At 48.3% G+C, this 19,524-nt stretch overlaps 1 protein-coding gene and 1 pseudogene across 1 annotated transcript in view; both read right to left on the bottom strand.

Moving 5' to 3' along the window:
* LOC135552108 (solute carrier organic anion transporter family member 3A1-like) overlaps positions 1-19,524 on the bottom strand; it is a 186,034-nt gene that overhangs the window by 92,545 nt on the left and 73,965 nt on the right. The window lies entirely within an intron of this gene.
* LOC135554264 (insulin-like growth factor 1 receptor) overlaps positions 1-19,524 on the bottom strand; it is an 81,212-nt pseudogene that overhangs the window by 10,686 nt on the left and 51,002 nt on the right.

Genomic DNA, 19,524 nt, shown 5'->3' on the forward strand with positions numbered 1-19,524 from the left:
AAGCTGGAATGGGACTTGTGTTCCACTCCCTCTCAAAACATCAGGATAAATGGCTTCCCAAGAGGGGACAAATGGGAGAGAGGGGTTCAGGCTCTTCTACAAGGTTGGCTCCATTCCTTTTAAATGTAGTCCCTCCTGGAAGTGAAATAAATTGCTCCATCCTCATTGAAATGAGAAGGTGAATGGTTGAATGGTGCAGTTACCAGACATCAGAGGTGGTGGTGAACACTCCATCTTTAAGGGACTCGGGGACATCCATCGGACCGGCAGCAACCCCTTTCCACCTTTACGGTAGTAGTCTGTCTCATAGATGTCTCTGGTCATACCAAAATCTACTCACACACAGGGAAGACGGGGGGAATGACTTACCATGCATGTAGAAAAACACTGTTCACATCAATATACGAGGCTAAATTACAAGTCTAATTGAATTGTAATTCTGTAGTAGGAAGTCTGTTCTTACCACCTATCTTGACGGTGTAGTCCTCTGCCACCATACAGTTCCTGGCAGCCAGGTCTCTGTGGACAAACTTGTTAGCGTTGAGATAAGACATCCCGTCAGCTATCTCCCCAGCCATCTGAATAATCTTCTTCAGAGGAGGGAGGTTGAGACTGTAGGACTGGGACGGCTGTCGGGAGGAGAGAGGAGGTTAGAGTCCATCTGAATAATCTCCTTTAGAGGAGGGAGGTTGAGACTGTAGGACTGGGACGGCTGTCGGGAGGAGAGAGGAGGTTAGAGTCCATCTGAATAATCTTCTTCAGAGGAGGGAGGTTGAGACTGTAGGACTGGGACGGCTGTAGGGGAGGAGAGAGAGAGAGAGAGGTTTAGAGTCCATCTGAATAATCTCCTTTAGAGGAGGGAGGTTGAGACTGTAGGACTGGGACGGCTGTAGGGGAGGAGAAAGGAGGTTAGAGTCCATCTGAATAATCTCCTTTAGAGGAGGGAGGTTGAGACTGTAGGACTGGGACGGCTGTAGGGGAGGAGAGAGGAGGTTAGAGTCCATCTGAATAATCTCCTTTAGAGGAGGGAGGTTGAGACTGTAGGACTGGGACTGCTGTCGGGAGGAGAGAGGAGAGGAAAGAGAGGAGGTTAGAGTCCATCTGAATAATCTCCTTTAGAGGAGGGAGGTTGAGACTGTAGGACTGGGACGGCTGTAGGGGAGGAGAGAGAGGAGAGAGAGGAGGTTAGAGTCCATCTGAATAATCTCCTTTAGAGGAGGGAGGTTGAGACTGTAGGACTGGGACGGCTGTCGGGAGGGAGAGAGGAGGTTAGAGTCCATCTGAATAATCTCCTTTAGAGGAGGGAGGTTGAGACTGTAGGACTGGGACGGCTGTAGGGGAGGAGAGAGAGGAGAGAGGAGGTTAGAGTCCATCTGAATAATCTTCTTCAGAGGAGGGAGGTTGAGACTGTAGGACTGGGACTGCTGTCGGGAGGAGAGAGAGGAGGTTAGAGTCCATCTGAATAATCTCCTTTAGAGGAGGGAGGTTGGACTGTAGGACTGGGACGGCTGTAGGGGAGGAGAAAGGAGGTTAGAGTCCATCTGAATAATCTTCTTCAGAGGAGGGAGGTTGAGACTGTAGGACTGGGACTGCTGTAGGGGAGGAGAGAGGAGAGGAAAGAGAGGAGGTTAGAGTCCATGTGGGAGCTGAGGTGGGTACGGTAGAGGACAGAGCAGGAAGGTTCAGTTCGGGAGAGGTATTGAAGGGTTAGGGTGTAGAGTAGGGCTAGGTAACGTAAGGGCCTGTCACGCAATGGCATCGGAGGGATGGCTGCCGGTTTACAGGCTCCTAAGCAATTGCGTGTTTTTTCGCATTGTTTGTAACTTATTTTGAGAATAATGTTGATGCTACCGTCTCGTAAGACCGGAAAGAGCTTCTGGATAGCAGACAAAGATCTTTAATTTAATGAGTCGGACGCGAAGGATATACTGTTTCTCCCAGACCAGGCCCAAATCCCTGTCATTCGCGTGAAGAAAAGATGGAGATACAAGGGATGTAGTTCAGGGTGTCTTGTGAGGATTCGTAAGCAAGTGGGTAACCCGCCTCCACCGTCCTTTCTATTAGCGAACGTACAATCACTGGAGAATAAACTGGATAAACTCTGTTCAAGATTATCTTTCAACAGGACATTAAAAACTGTAATATCTTATGTTTCACCGGCGTGGCTGAATGACGTCACTGATAATGATAATATTCAGTGTGCTGGGTTTTCCGTGCATCAGCAGGACAGAACAGTCTGGTAAGACGAGGGGTGGTGTGTGTATTTGTCAATTACAGCTGGTGCGCGATGTCTAATATTACAGAGGTCTCGAGATATTGCTCACCAGAGGTAGAGTTTCTTTTTACATTGTTTTTGTTGACCTTTATTTAACCAGGTAGGCCAGTTGAGAACAAGTCCTCATTAACAACTGCGACCTGGCCAAGATAAAGCAAAGCATTGCGACAACAACAACATAGAGTTATACATGGGATAAACAATAAAAAACAACAGAGTTACACATGGGATAAACAAAGTACAGTCAATAACACAACAGAAAAAATATATACACTGCTCAAAAAAATAAAGGGAACACTAAAATAACCCATCCTAGATCTGAATGAATGAAATATTTTTATTAAATACTTTTTTCTTTACATAGTTGAATGTGCTGACAACAAAATCACACAAAAATTATCAATGGAAATCAAATTTATCAACCCATGGCGGTCTGGATTTGGAGTCACACTCAAAATTCAAGTGGAAAAACACACTACAGGCTGATCCAACTTTGATGTAATGTCCTTAAAACAAGTCAAAATGAGGTTCAGTAGTATGTGGCCTCCACGTGCCTGTATGACCTCCCTACAACGCCTGGGCATGCTCCTGATGAGGTGGCGGATGGTCTCCTGAGCGATCTCCTCCCAGACCTGGACTAAAGCATCCGCCAACTCCTGGACAGTCTGTGTTGCAACGTGGCGTTGGTGGATGGAGCGAGACATGATGTCCCAGATGTGCTCAATTGGATTCAGGACTGGGGAACGGGCGGGCCAGTCCATAGCATCAATGCCTTCCTCTTGCAGGAACTGCTGACACACTCCAGCCACATGAGGTCAAGCATTGTCTTGCATTAGGAGGAACCCAGGGCCAACCGCACCAGCATATGGTCTCACAAGGGGTCTGAGGATCTCATCTCGGTACCTAATGGCAGTCAGGCTACCTCTGGCGAGCACATGGAGGGCTGTGCGGCCCCCCAAAGAAATGCCACCCCACACCATGACTGACCCACCGCCAAACCGGTCATGCTGGAGGATGTTGCAGGCAGCAGAACGTTCTCCACAGCGTCTCCAGACTGTCACGTCTGTCACGTGCTCAGTGTGAACCTGCTTTCATCTGTGAAGAGCACAGGGCACCAGTGGCGAATTTGCCAATCTTGGTGTTTTCTGGCAAATGTCAAACGTCCTGCACGGTGTTGGGCTGTAAGCACAACCCCCACCTGTGGACGTCGGGCCCTCATACCACCCTCATGGAGTCTGTTTCTGACCGTTTGAGCAGACACATGCACATTTGTGGCCTGCTGGAGGTCATTTTGCAGGGCTCTGGCAGTGCTCCTCCTGCTCCTCCTTGCACAAAGGTGGAGGTAGCGGTCCTGCTGCTGGGTTGTTGCCCTCCTACAGCCTCCTCCACGTCTCCTGATGTACTGGCCTGTCTCCTGGTAGCGCCTCCATGCTCTGGACACTACGCTGACAGACACAGCAAACCTTCTTGCCACAGCTCGCATTGATGTGCCATCCTGGATGAGCTGCACTACCTGAGTCACTTGTGTGGGTTGTAGACTCCGTCTCATGCTACCACTAGAGTGAAAGCACCGCCAGCATTCAAAAGTGACTAAAACATCAACCAGGAAGCATAGGAACTGAGAAGTGGTCTGTGGTTACCACCTGCAGAACCACTCCTTTATTGGGGGTGTCTTGCTAATTGCCTATAATTTCCACCTGTTGTCTATTCCATGTGCACAACAGCATGTGAAATTTATTGTCAATCAGTGTTGCTTCCTAAGTGGACAGTTTGATTTCACAGAAGTGTGATTGACTTGGAGTTACATTGTGTTGTTTAAGTGTTCCCTTTATTTTTTTGAGCAGTGTATATACATTGTGTGCAAATGAGGTAAGATTAGGGAGGTAAGGCAATAAATAGGCCGTAGTAGCGAAGTAATTACAATTTAGCAATTAAACACTGAAGTGATAGATGTGCAGAAGATGAATGTGCAAGTAGAGATACTGGGGTGCAAAGGAGCAAAATAAAATAAATAACAATATGGGGATGAGGTAGTTGGATGGGCTATTTACAGATGGGCTATGTACAGGTGCAGTGATCCGTGAGCGGATCTGACAGCTGGTGCTTAACGTTAGTGAGGGACATATGAGTCTCCAGCTTCAGTGATATTTGCAATTCGTTCCAGTCATTGGCAGCAGAGAACTGGAAGGAAAGATGATCAAAGGAGGAATTGGCTTTGGGGATGACCAGTGAGATATACCTGCTGGAGTGTATGCTACGGGTGGGAGCTGCTATGGTGACCAGTGAGCTGAGATAACCTCTTACATCTATGGGGGCGCTATTTCATTATTGGATAAAAAAACGTGCCCGTTTTAAGCGCAATATTTTGTCACAAAAAGATGCCCGACAATATGCATATAATTGACAGCTTTGGAAAGAGAACACTCTGACATTTCCAAAACTGCAAAGATATTGTCTGTGAGTGCCCCAGAACTGATGCTACAGGTGAAACCAAGATGAAACTTCAAACAGGAAATGAGCAGGATTTGAGGCTCTGTTTTTCATTGTCTCCTTATATGGCTGTGAATGCGCAAGGAATGAGCCTGCCCGATCTATCGTTTCCCCAAGGTGTCTGCAGCATTGTGATGTATTTGTAGGCATATCATTGGAAGATTGACCATAAGAGACTACATTTGCCAGGTGTCCGCCCGGCGTCATCTTCAACTGTACCTCTTTTTCCAAGCAATTCAGTGGAGAAAGTAGACATCCACGAACGATATATCAATGAAGAGATATGTGAAAAACACATTGAGGATTGATTCTAAACAGCGTTTGCCGTGTTTCAGTTGATATTATGGAGTTAATTTGGAAAACAGTTCGCCGTTTTGATGACTGAATTTTCGGGTTTTTTGGTACCCAAACGTGATGTACAAAACAGAGCGATTTCTCCTACACAAAGAATCTTTCAGGAAAAACTGAACATTTGCTATGTAACTGAGAGTCTCCTCATTGAAAACATCCGAAGTTCTTCAAAGGTAAATGATTTTATTTGAATCCTTTTCTGGTTTTTGTGCAAATGTTGCCTGCTAAATGCTATGCTAAATGCTACGCTAGCTATCAATACTCTTACACAAATGCTTGTTTTGCTATGGTTCAAAAGCATATTTTGAAAATCTGAGATGACAGTGTTGTTAAGAAAAGGCTAAGCTTGAGAGCTAGCACATTAATTTCATTTCATTTGCGATTTTCATAAATAGTTAACATTACGTTATGCTAATGAGCTTGAGGCTATAACTGGATACAGGTTTTTTCATAGCCAAACGAACAAAACGGAGAGATTTGTCCTACACAAATAATATTTTTTGAAAAACTGAACATTTGCTATCTAACAGAGTCTCCTCATTGAAAACATCCAACGTTCTTCAAAGGTAAATTATTTTATTTGAATGATTTTCTTGTTTTTGTGAAAATGTTGCTGGCTGAATTCTAGGCTTATAGCTATGCTAGCTATCAATACTCTTACACAAATGCTTGTTTAGCTATGGTTGAAAAGCATATTTTGAAAATCTGAGATGACAGTGTTGTTAACAAAAGTCTAAGCTTGAGAGCAAATATATTTATTTCATTTCATTTGCGATTTTCATGAATAGTTAACGTTACGTTATGCTAATGAGCTTGAGGCTATAAATAGGATCCCCGGATCCGGGATTGCTCGACGCAAGAAGATAAGGTCGGGCTTTACCTAGCAGAGACTTATAGATGACCTGGACCCAGTGGGTTTGGCGACGAATATGAAGCGAGGGCAGCCAACGAGAGCGTACAGGTTGCAGTGGTGGGTAATATATGGGGCTTTGGTGACAAAACGGATGGCACTGTGATTACTCAGCAAATTGTATGCAGTCAGTGTTGGAAGCTATTTTATAAATGACATCGCCGAAGTCAAGGATCGGTAGAATAGTCAGTTTTACAAAGGTATGTTTAGCAGCATGAGTGAAGGATGCTTTGTTGCAAAATAGGAAGCCGATTCTAGATTTAATTTTGGATTGGAGATGCTTAATGTGATTCTGGAAGGAGAGTTTACAGTCGAACCGGAAACCTCGGTATTTGTCGTTGTCCACATATTCTAAGTCAGAACCGTCCAGAGTAGTGATGCTTGACGGCGGCCAGCGATCGGTTGAAGAGCATGCATTTAGTTTTACTTGCATTTAAGAGCAGTTGTATGGCATCTGGAGGTTAGTTAACACAGTGTCCAAAGAAGGGCCAGATGTATACAGAAGTATACAATAGTACATCATGATAAACTGTTGACCACACTTTCTACCAAGAGAGCCGTCTATTTACCACCACAAACCGATGCTGGCACTTAAACCACACTCAACGAGCTGGATAAGGCCACTCAACCAGCTGGATAAGGCCACTCAACCAGCTGGATAAGGCCACTCAACCAGCTGGATAAGGCCACTCAACCAGCTGGATAAGGCCACTCAACCAGCTGTATTAGGCCAAAAGCAAACAAGAAAATGCTCATCCAGAAGCAGCACTCCTAGTGGCCGGGGACTTTAATGCAGGCGAACTTAAACCAGTTTGACCTCATTTCTATCAGTATGTTAAATGTGCAACCAGAGGGAAAAACTCTACACCATCTTTACCCCACACACAGACACACTAACTCTACACCATCTTTACTCCACACACACAGACACACTAACTCTACACCATCTTTACCCCACACACACAGACACACTAACTCTACACCATCTTTACCCCACATACACACTAACTCTACACCATCTTTACCCCACACACACAGACACACTAACTCTAGACCATCTTTACCCCACATACACAGACACACTAACTCTAGACCATCTTTACCCCACATACACAGACACACTAACTCTACACCATCTTTACTCCACACACACAGACACACTAACTCTAGACTATCTTTACCTCACACACCGAGACACATACAAAACTCTCCCTCGACCTCCATTTGGCAAATCTGACCATAATTCCTGCTTACAAGCAAAAACTAAAGCAGGAAGTACCAGTGACTCGCTCAATACAGAAGTGGTCAGATGATGCGTATGCAACGTTAAGGGACTGTTTTGCTAGCACAGACTGGAATATGATCTGGGATTCATCCAATGGCATTGAGGAGTATACCAACGCAGTCACCGGCTTCGTCAATAAGAGCATCGGCAGACGTTGTCCCCAGTGACCGTACGTACATATCCCAACCAGAAGCCATGGATTACAGGCAACATCCGCACCGAGCTAAAAGATAGAGCGCCAAGTCTCGGTCCAAAGGCTCCTTAACCCCAAGCCATAAGACTGCTGAACAACTAATCAGAATGGCCGCCCAGACTATTTACATTATATTTTGTTAACTATTTATTGAATAGCATTGTTGGTTAAGGGCTTGTAAGTAAGCATTTCAAGGTAAGGTTGTATTCGACCCATGTGATAAATACAATTGTATTATTTTTAGTGACCTCAGGCGGTAGGGGTTAGGATGAGGGGTTAGGGGTCAGGATGAGGGAACAGGATGAGGGGTAAGTAACTTAGGGTAGGGGTCAGGATGAGAGGTTAGGGGTCAGGATGACGGATAGGTAACTTACATCTTTAGCCCGTAGTGACCTCAGGTGGCTCTTCAAATCTCCTTTAGTCATCAGCTCCATGATGACCAAGGTGGGCTGGCCCTGAGAAACCACACCCAGCAGTCGCACCTGCACGAATCACAGCACACAAATGACATCAGTGGTCAGACCTCACATCCTGAACTGACAATCAGTGGTCAGAGCCCACATCCTGAACTGACAATCAGTGGGCTCCTTATTTGTTCACAGGAACATAAGACATGACAGGGGGTGGAGTATCAGGTCAACATTTAGACAGAGGGGTGGAGTATCAGGTCAACATTTAGACAGAGGGGGTGGAGTATCAGGTCAACATTTAGACATGACAGGGGGTGGAGTATCAGGTCAACATTTAGACAGGACAGGGGGTGGGAGTATCAGATCAACATTTAGACAGAGGGGGTGGAGTATCAGGTCAACATTTAGACAGGACAGGGGGTGGAGTATCAGGTCAACATTTAGACAGGGGTGGAGTATCAGGTCAACATTTAGACAGGGGGTGGAGTATCAGGTCAACATTTAGACATGGGGGGTGGAGTATCAGGTCAACATTTAGACAGGGGGTGGAGTATCAGGTCAACATTTAGACATGACAGGGGGTGGAGTATCAGGTCAACATTTAGACAGGGGGTGGAGTATCAGGTCAACATTTAGACAGGGGGGTGGAGTATCAGGTCAACATTTAGACAGGGGGTGGAGTATCAGGTCAACATTTAGACAGGGGGTGGAGTATCAGGTCAACATTTAGACAGGGGGTGGAGTATCAGGTCAACATTTAGACAGAGGGGGTGGAGTATCAGGTCAACATTTAGAAAGGACAGGGGGGGTGGAGTATCAGGTCAACATTTAGACAGAGGGGGTGGAGTATCAGGTCAACATTTAGACAGGACAGGGGGTGGAGTATCAGGTCAACATTTAGACAGGGGGGGTGGAGTATCAGGTCAACATTTAGACAGAGGGGGTGGAGTATCAGGTCAACATTTAGACAGGACAGGGGGTGGAGTATCAGGTCCACATTTAGACAGGGGGTGGAGTATCAGGTCCACATTTAGACAGGGGGTGGAGTATCAGGTCAACATTTAGACAGGACGGGGGTGTGGAGTATCAGGTCAACATTTAGACAGAGGGGGTGGAGTATCAGGTCAACATTTAGAAAGGACAGGGGGGTGGAGTATCAGGTCAACATTTAGACAGGACAGGGGGGTGGAGTATCAGGTCAACATTTAGACAGGACAGGGGGTGGAGTATCAGGTCAACATTTAGACAGGACAGGGAGGGGTGGAGTATCAGGTCAACATTTAGACAGGACAGGGGGTGGAGTATCAGGTCAACATTTAGACAGGACAGGGGGTGGAGTATCAGGTCAACATTTAGACAGGACAGGGGGGTGGAGTATCAGGTCAACATTTAGACAGAGGGGTGGAGTATCAGGTCAACATTTAGACAGGACGGGGGGTAGAGTATCAGGTCAACATTTAGACAGGACAGGGGGTGGAGTATCAGGTCAACATTTAGACAGGACAGGGGGTGGAGTATCAGGTCAACATTTAGACAGGACAGGGGGTGGAGTATCAGGTCAACATTTAGACAGGACAGGGGGTGGAGTATCAGGTCAACATTTAGACAGAGGGGTGGAGTATCAGGTCAACATTTAGACAGGACGGGGGGTGGAGTATCAGGTCAACATTTAGACAGGACAGGGGGTGGAGTATCAGATCAACATTTAGACAGGACAGGGGGTGGAGTATCAGGTCAACATTTAGACAGGACAGGGGGTGGAGTATCAGATCAACATTTAGACAGGGGGTGGAGTATCAGGTCAACATTTAGACAGAGGGGGTGGAGTATCAGGTCAACATTTAGACAGGACAGGGGGTGGAGTATCAGGTCAACATTTAGACAGGACAGGGGGTGGAGTATCAGATCAACATTTAGACAGAGGGGGTGGAGTATCAGGTCAACATTTAGACAGGACAGGGGGTGGAGTATCAGGTCAACATTTAGACAGGACAGGGGGTGGAGTATCAGGTCAACATTTAGACAGGACAGGGGGTGGAGTATCAGGTCAACATTTAGACAGAGGGGTGGAGTATCAGGTCAACATTTAGACAGGACAGGGGGTGGAGTATCAGGTCAACATTTAGACAGGAGGGGGTGGAGTATCAGGTCAACATTTAGACAGGACAGGGGGTGGAGTATCAGGTCAACATTTAGACATTTGGAGTATCAGGTCCACATTTAGACAGGACAGGGGGTGGAGTATCAGGTCAACATTTAGACAGGGGGTGGAGTATCAGGTCAACATTTAGACAGGACAGGGGGTGGAGTATCAGGTCAACATTTAGACAGGGGACAGTGGAGTATCAGGTCAACATTTAGACAGGGGGGTGGAGTATCAGGTCAACATTTAGACAGGGGGGGTGGAGTATCAGGTCAACATTTAGACAGGACAGGGGGGTGGAGTATCAGGTCAACATTTAGACAGGACAGGGGGGTGGAGTATCAGGTCAACATTTAGACAGGACAGGGGTGTGGAGTATCAGGTCAACATTTATACAGGGGGTGGAGTATCAGGTCAACATTTAGACAGGGGGGTGGAGTATCAAGGTCAACATTTAGACAGGACAGGGGGTGGAGTATCAGGTCAACATTTAGACAGGACAGGGGGTGGAGTATCAGGTCAACATTTAGATAGGACAGGGGGTGTGGAGTATCAGGTCAACATTTAGACAGGGGGTGGAGTATCAGGTCAACATTTAGACAGGACAGGGGACATGGAGTATCAGGTCAACATTTAGACATGACAGGGGTGGAGTATCAGGTCAACATTTAGACAGGACAGGGGGTGGAGTATCAGGTCAACATTTAGACAGGACAGGGGGTGGGAGTATCAGGTCAACATTTAGACAGGATAGGGGGTGGAGTATCAGGTCAACATTTAGACAGGACAGGGGGTGTGGGGGGTGGAGTATCAGGTCAACATTTAGACAGGACAGGGGGGGTGGAGTATCAGGTCAACATTTAGACAGGACAGGGGGGGTGGAGTATCAGGTCAACATTTAGACAGGACAGGGGGTGGAGTATCAGGTCAACATTTAGACAGGACAGGGGGTGGAGTATCAGGTCAACATTTAGACAGGACAGGGGGTGGAGTATCAGGTCAACATTTAGACAGGACAGGGGGTGGAGTATCAGGTCAACATTTAGACAGGACAGGGGGGTGGAGTATCAGGTCAACATTTAGACAGGACAGGGGGGTGGAGTATCAGGTCAACATTTAGACAGGACAGGGGGTGGAGTATCAGGTCAACATTTAGACAGGACGGGGGTGGAGTATCAGGTCAACATTTAGATAGGACGGGGGGGGTGGAGTATCAGGTCAACATTTAGACAGGACAGGGGGTGTGGAGTATCGGGTCAACATTTAGACAGGACAGGGGGTGGAGTATCAGCTCAACATTTAGACAGGACAGGGGGTGGAGTATCAGGTCAACATAAGACATGACAGGGGGTGGAGTATCAGGTCAACATTTAGACAGGACAGGGGGTGGAGTATCAGGTCAACATTTAGACAGGACAGGGGGTGGAGTATCAGGTCAACATTTAGACAGGACAGGGGGTGGAGTATCAGGTCAACATTTAGACAGGACAGGGGGTGTGGGGGGGGTGGAGTATCAGGTCAACATTTAGACAGGACAGGGGGGTGGAGTATCAGGTCAACATTTAGATAGGACAGGGGGTGGAGTATCAGGTCCACATTTAGACAGGGGGTGGAGTATCAGGTCCACATTTAGACAGGGGGGGTGGAGTATCAGGTCAACATTTAGACAGGACAGGGGGTGGAGTATCAGGTCAACATTTAGACAGGACAGGGGGTGGAGTATCAGGTCAACATTTAGACAGGACAGGGGGGTGGAGTATCAGGTCAACATTTAGACAGGACAGGGGGTGTGGGGGGTGGAGTATCAGGTCAACATTTAGACAGGACAGGGGGGGTGGAGTATCAGGTCAACATTTAGACAGGACAGGGGGGGTGGAGTATCAGGTCAACATTTAGATAGGACAGGGGGTGGAGTATCAGGTCAACATTTAGACAGGACAGGGGGTGGAGTATCAGGTCAACATTTAGACAGGACAGGGGGTGGAGTATCAGGTCAACATTTAGACAGGACAGGGGGTGGAGTATCAGGTCAACATTTAGACAGGACAGGGGGTGTGGAGTATCAGGTCAACATTTAGACAGTACGGGGGTGTGGAGTATCAGGTCAACATTTAGACAGGACAGGGGGTGGAGTATCAGGTCAACATTTAGACATGACAGGGGGTGGGAGTATCAGGTCAACATTTAGACAGGACAGGGGGGTGGAGTATCAGGTCAACATTTAGACAGGACAGGGGGTGGAGTATCAGGTCAACATTTAGACAGGACAGGGGGTGGAGTATCAGGTCAACATTTAGACAGGGGGTGGAGTATCAGGTCAACATTTAGACAGGACAGGGGGGTGGAGTATCAGGTCAACATTTAGACAGAACAGGGGGAGTGTGGAGTATCAGGTCAACATTTAGACAGTACAGGGGGTGGGGGGGGTGGAGTATCAGGTAAACATTTAGACAGGACAGGGGGTGTGGAGTATCAGGTCAACATTTAGACAGGACAGGGGGGTGGAGTATCAGGTCAACATTTAGACAGGGGGTGGAGTATCAGGTCAACATTTAGACAGGACAGGGGGGGGGGGGTGGAGTATCAGGTCAACATTTAGACAGGACAGGGGGGTGGAGTATCAGGTCAACATTTAGACAGAACAGGGGGTGTGGAGTATCAGGTCAACATTTAGACAGGACAGGGGTGGAGTATCAGGTCAACATTTAGACAGGACAGGTGTGGAGTATCAGGTCAACATTTAGACAGGGGGGGGTGGAGTATCAGGTCAACATTTAGACAGGACAGGGGGTGGAGTATCAGGTCAACATTTAGACAGGGGGTGGAGTATCAGGTCCACATTTAGACAGGACAGGGGGGTGGAGTATCAGGTCAACATTTAGACAGGACAGGGGGTGGAGTATCAAGGTCAACATTTAGACAGGACTGGGGGTGTGGGGGGGGTGGAGTATCAGGTCAACATTTAGACAGGACAGGGGGTGGAGTATCAGGTCAACATTTAGACAGAACAGGGGGGGGGTGGAGTATCAGGTCAACATTTAGACAGGACAGGGGGTGGAGTATCAGGTCAACATTTAGACAGGACAGGGGGTGGAGTATCAGGTCAACATTTAGACAGGACAGGGGGTGTGGAGTATCAGGTCCACATTTAGACAGGACAGGGGGTGGAGTATCAGGTCAACATTTAGACAGACAGGACAGGTCAACATTTAGACAGGACAGGGGGTGGAGTATCAGGTCAACATTTAGACAGGACAGGGGGTGGAGTATCAGGTCAACATTTAGACAGGACAGGGGTGGAGTATCAGGTCCACATTTAGACAGGACAGGGGGGGGGGGACAGGGGGGTGGAGTATCAGGTCAACATTTAGACAGGACAGGGGGTGGGAGTATCAGGTCAACATTTAGACAGGACAGGGGTGGAGTATCAGGTCAACATTTAGACAGGACAGGGGGTGGAGTATCAGGTCAACATTTAGACAGGACAGGGGGTGGAGTATCAGGTCAACATTTAGACAGGACAGGGGGTGTGGAGTATCAGGTCAACATTTAGACAGGACAGGGGGTGTGGAGTATCAGGTCAACATTTAGACAGGGGGTGGAGTATCAGGTCAACATTTAGACAGGACAGGGGGTGTGAGTATCAGGTCAACATTTAGACAGGGGGTGTGGAGTATCAGGTCAACATTTAGACAGGACAGGGGGTGGAGTATCAGGTCAACATTTAGACAGGACAGGGGGGGGTGGAGTATCAGGTATCAGGTCAACATTTAGACAGGGGGTGGAGTATCAGGTCCACATTTAGACAGGACAGGGGGTGGAGTATCAGGTCAACATTTAGACAGGACAGGGGGTGGAGTATCAGGTCAACATTTAGACAGGACAGGGGGAGTGGAGTATCAGGTCAACATTTAGACAGGACAGGGGGGTGGAGTATCAGGTCAACATTTAGACAGGACAGGGGGTGGAGTATCAGGTCAACATTTAGACAGGACAGGGGGTGGGAGTATCAGGTCAACATTTAGACAGGACAGGGGGTGGAGTATCAGGTCAACATTTAGACAGGACAGGGGGTGGAGTATCAGGTCAACATTTAGACAGGACAGGGGGGTGGAGTATCAGGTCAACATTTAGACAGGACAGGGGGGTGGAGTATCAGGTCAACATTTAGACAGGACAGGGGGTGGGAGTATCAGGTCCACATTTAGACAGGACAGGGGGTGGAGTATCAGGTCAACATTTAGACAGGACAGGGGTGTGGAGTATCAGGTCAACATTTAGACAGGACAGGGGGTGTGAGTATCAGGTCAACATTTAGACAGGGGGTGGAGTATCAGGTCAACATTTAGACAGGACAGGGGGTGGAGTATCAGGTCAACATTAAGACAGGACAGGGGGTGGAGTATCAGGTCAACATTTAGACAGGACAGGGGGTGGAGTATCAGGTCAACATTTATACAGGACAGGGGGGTGGAGTATCAGGTCAACATTTAGACAGGACAGGGGGTGGAGTATCAGGTCAACATTTAGACAGGACAGGGGGGGGGGGGTGGAGTATCAGGTCAACATTTAGACAGGACAGGGGGTGTGGAGTATCAGGTCAACATTTAGACAGGACAGGGGGTGTGGAGTATCAGGTCAACATTTAGACAGGACAGGGGGTGGAGTATCAGGTCAACATTTAGACAGGACAGGGGGTGGAGTATCAGGTCAACATTTAGACAGGACAGGGGGGTGGAGTATCAGGTCAACATTTAGACAGAGGGGGTGGAGTATCAGGTCAACATTTAGACAGGACAGGGGGTGTGGAGTATCAGGTCAACATTTAGACAGGACAGGGGGTGGAGTATCAGGTCAACATTTAGACAGGACAGGGGGTGGAGTATCAGGTCAACATTTAGACAGGACAGGGGGGTGGATATCAGGTCAACATTTAGACAGGACAGGGGGTGGAGTATCAGGTCAACATTTAGACAGGACAGGGGGGTGGAGTATCAGGTCAACATTTAGACAGGACAGGGGGGGGTGGAGTATCAGGTCAACATTTAGACAGGACAGGGGGTGTGGAGTATCAGGTCAACATTTAGACAGGACAGGGGGGGTGGAGTATCAGGTCAACATTTAGACAGGACAGGGGGTGTGGAGTATCAGGTCAACATTTAGACAGGACAGGGGTGTGGAGTATCAGGTCAACATTTAGACAGGACAGGGGGGTGGAGTATCAGGTCAACATTTAGACAGGACAGGGGGGGTGGAGTATCAGGTCAACATTTAGACAGGGGGGTGGAGTATCAGGTCAACATTTAGACAGGACAGGGGGTGGAGTATCAGGTCAACATTTAGACAGGACAGGGGGTGGAGTATCAGGTCAACATTTAGACAGGACATTTAGGGGGGTGGAGTATCAGGTCAACATTTAGACAGGACAGGGGGGTGGAGTATCAGGTCAACATTTAGACAGGACAGGGGGGGGAGTATCAGGTCAACATTTAGACAGGACAGGGGGTGGAGTATCAGGTCAACATTTAGACAGGACAGGGGGGTGGAGTATCAGGTCAACATTTAGACAGGACAGGGGGGGTGGAGTATCAGGTCAACATTTAGACAGGACAGGGGGTGGAGTATCAGGTCAACATTTAGACAGGACAGGGGGTGGAGTATCAGGTCAACATTTAGACAGGACAGGGGGTGGGAGTATCAGGTCAACATTTAGACAGGACAGGGGGTGGAGTATCAGGTCAACATTTAGACAGGACAGGGGGTGGAGTGGAGTATCAGGTCAACATTTAGACAGGACAGGGGGGTGGAGTATCAGGTCAACATTTAGACAGGACAGGGGGGTGGAGTATCAGGTCAACATTTAGACAGGACAGGGGTGGAGTATCAGGTCAACATTTAGACAGGACAGGGGGGTGGAGTATCAGGTCAACATTTAGACAGGACAGGGGGTGGAGTATCAGGTCAACATTTAGACAGGACAGGGGGTGGAGTATCAGGTCAACATTTAGACAGGGGGGGTGGGTCAACATTTAGACAGGGGGGGTGGAGTATCAGGTCAACATTTAGACAGGACAGGGGGGTGGAGTATCAGGTCAACATTTAGACAGGACAGGGGGTGGAGTATCAGGTCAACATTTAGACAGGACAGGGGGAGTGGAGTATCAGGTCAACATTTAGACAGGACAGGGGGGTGGACAGGGGGTGGAGTATCAGGTCAACATTTAGACAGGACAGGGGGTGGGGGGTGGAGTATCAGGTCAACATTTAGACAGGACAGGGGGTGGAGTATCAGGTCAACATTTAGACAGGACAGGGGGTGGAGTATCAGGTCAACATTTAGACAGGACAGGGGTGGAGTATCAGGTCAACATTTAGACAGGACAGGGGGTGGGAGTATCAGGTCAACATTTAGACAGGACAGGGGGTGGAGTATCAGGTCAACATTTAGACAGGACAGGGGGTGGAGTATCAGGTCCACATTTAGACAGGGGGGGGAGTATCAGGTCCACATTTAGACAGGACAGGGGGTGGAGTATCAGGTCAACATTTAGACAGGACAGGGGTGTGGAGTATCAGGTCAACATTTAGACAGGACAGGGGGGGAGTATCAGGTCAACATTTAGACAGGACAGGGGGTGGAGTATCAGGTCAACATTTAGACAGGACAGGGGGGAGTATCAGGTCAACATTTAGACAGGACAGGGGGTGGAGTATCAGGTCAACATTTAGACAGGACAGGGGGGGGGTGGAGTATCAGGTCAACATTTAGACAGGACAGGGGGTGGGTAGTATCAGGTCAACATTTAGACAGGACAGGGGGTGGAGTATCAGGTCAACATTTAGACAGGACAGGGGGTGGAGTATCAGGTCAACATTTAGACAGGACAGGGGGGTGGAGTATCAGGTCAACATTTAGACAGGACAGTGGGGGGGGGTGGAGTATCAGGTCAACATTTAGACAGGACAGGGGGTGGAGTATCAGGTCAACATTTAGACAGGGGGGGTGGAGTATCAGGTCAACATTTAGACAGGACAGGGGGTGGAGTATCAGGTCAACATTTAGACAGGACAGGGGGTGTGGAGTATCAGGTCAACATTTAGACAGGACAGGGGGTGGAGTATCAGGTCAACATTTAGACAGGACAGGGGGTGGAGTATCAGGTCAACATTTAGACAGGGGGGTGGAGTATCAGGTCAACATTTAGACAGGACAGGGGGGTAGAGTATCAGGTCAACATTTAGACAGGACAGGGGGGGGGAGTATCAGGTCCACATTTAGACAGGACAGGGGGGTGGAGTATCAGGTCAACATTTAGACAGGACAGGGGGGTGGAGTATCAGGTCAACATTTAGACAGGACAGGGGGTGGAGTATCAGGTCAACATTAAGACAGGACAGGGGGTGGAGTATCAGGTCAACATTTAGACAGGACAGGTGGAGTATCAGGTCAACATTTAGACAGGACAGGGGGTGGAGTATCAGGTCAACATTTAGACAGGACAGGGGGTGGAGTATCAGGTCAACATTTAGACAGGACAGGGGGTGGAGTATCAGGTCAACATTTAGACAGGACAGGGGGGTGGAGTATCAGGTCAACATTTAGACAGGACAGGGGGTGGAGTATCAGGTCAACATTTAGACAGGACAGGGGGGGGGTGGAGTATCAGGTCAACATTTAGACAGGACAGGGGGTGGAGTATCAGGTCAACATTTAGACAGGACAGGGGGTGGAGTATCAGGTCAACATTTAGACAGGGGGGGGTGGGAGTATCAGGTCAACATTTAGACAGGACAGGGGGTGGAGTATCAGGTCAACATTTAGACAGGGGGGTGGAGTATCAGGTCAACATTTAGACAGGACAGGGTGGAGTATCAGGTCAACATTTAGACAGGACAGGGGGTGGAGTATCAGGTCAACATTTAGACAGGACAGGGGTGGACAGGGGGGTGGAGTATCAGGTCAACATTTAGACAGGACAGGGGGTGGAGTATCAGGTCAACATTTAGACAGGACAGGGGGTGGAGTATCAGGTCAACATTTAGACAGGACAGGTCAACATTTAGGGACGTGGAGTATCAGGTCAACATTTAGACAGGACAGGGGGGGGTGGAGTATCAGGTCAACATTTAGACAGGACAGGGGTGTGGAGTATCAGGTCCACATTTAGACAGGACAGGGGTGTGGAGTATCAGGTCAACATTTAGACAGGACAGGGGGGGTGGAGTATCAGGTCAACATTTAGACAGGACAGGACAGGGGGGGTGGAGTATCAGGTCAACATTTAGACAGGACAGGGGGGGTGGAGTATCAGGTCAACATTTAGACAGGACAGGGGGTGGAGTATCAGGTCAACATTTAGACAGGACAGGGGGTGGAGTATCAGGTCAACATTTAGACAGGACAGGGGGGGAGTATCAGGAACATTTAGTATCAGGTCAACATTTAGACAGGACAGGGGTGGAGTATCAGGTCAACATTTAGACAGGACAGGGGGTGGAGTATCAGGTCAACATTTAGACAGGACAGGGGGTGGAGTATCAGGTCAACATTTAGACAGGACAGGGGGTGGAGTATCAGGTCACATTTAGACAGGGGGTGGAGTATCAGGTCAACATTTAGACAGGACAGGGGGTGGAGTATCAGGTCAACATTTAGACAGGACAGGGGGTGTGGAGTATCAGGTCAACATTTAGACAGGACAGGGGGGGGGTGGAGTATCAGGTCAACATTTAGACAGGACAGGGGGTGGAGTATCAGGTCAACATTTAGACAGGACAGGGGTGGAGTATCAGGTCAACATTTAGACAGGACAGGGGGTGGAGTATCAGGTCAACATTTAGACAGGACAGGGGGTGTGGAGTATCAGGTCAACATTTAGACAGGACAGGGGGTGGAGTATCAGGTCAACATTTAGACAGGACAGGGGGTGAGTATCAGGTCAACATTTAGACAGGACAGGGGGTGGACAGGTCCACATTTAGGAGTATCAGGTCAACATTTAGACAGGACAGGGGGTGGAGTATCAGGTCAACATTTAGACAGGGGGTGGAGTATCAGGTCAACATTTAGACAGGACAGGGGGTGGAGTATCAGGTCAACATTTAGACAGGACAGGGGGTGGAGTATCAGGTCAACATTTAGACAGGACAGGGGGTGGAGTATCAGGTCAACATTTAGACAGGACAGGGGGTGGAGTATCAGGTCAACATTTAGACAGGACAGGGGGGGGTGGAGTATCAGGTCAACATTTAGACAGGGGGGTGGACAGGGGGTGGAGTATCAGGTCAACATTTAGACAGGACAGGGGGTGGAGTATCAGGTCAACATTTAGACAGGACAGGGGGTAGGGAGTATCAGGTCAACATTTAGACAGGACAGGGGGTGGAGTATCAGGTCAACATTAAGACAGGACAGGGGGTGGAGAATCAGGTCAACATTTAGACAGGACAGGGGGTGGAGTATCAGG

This window comes from Oncorhynchus masou, chromosome 2, assembly GCF_036934945.1.
Source record: "Oncorhynchus masou masou isolate Uvic2021 chromosome 2, UVic_Omas_1.1, whole genome shotgun sequence".
Lineage (NCBI taxonomy): Eukaryota > Metazoa > Chordata > Actinopteri > Salmoniformes > Salmonidae > Oncorhynchus > Oncorhynchus masou.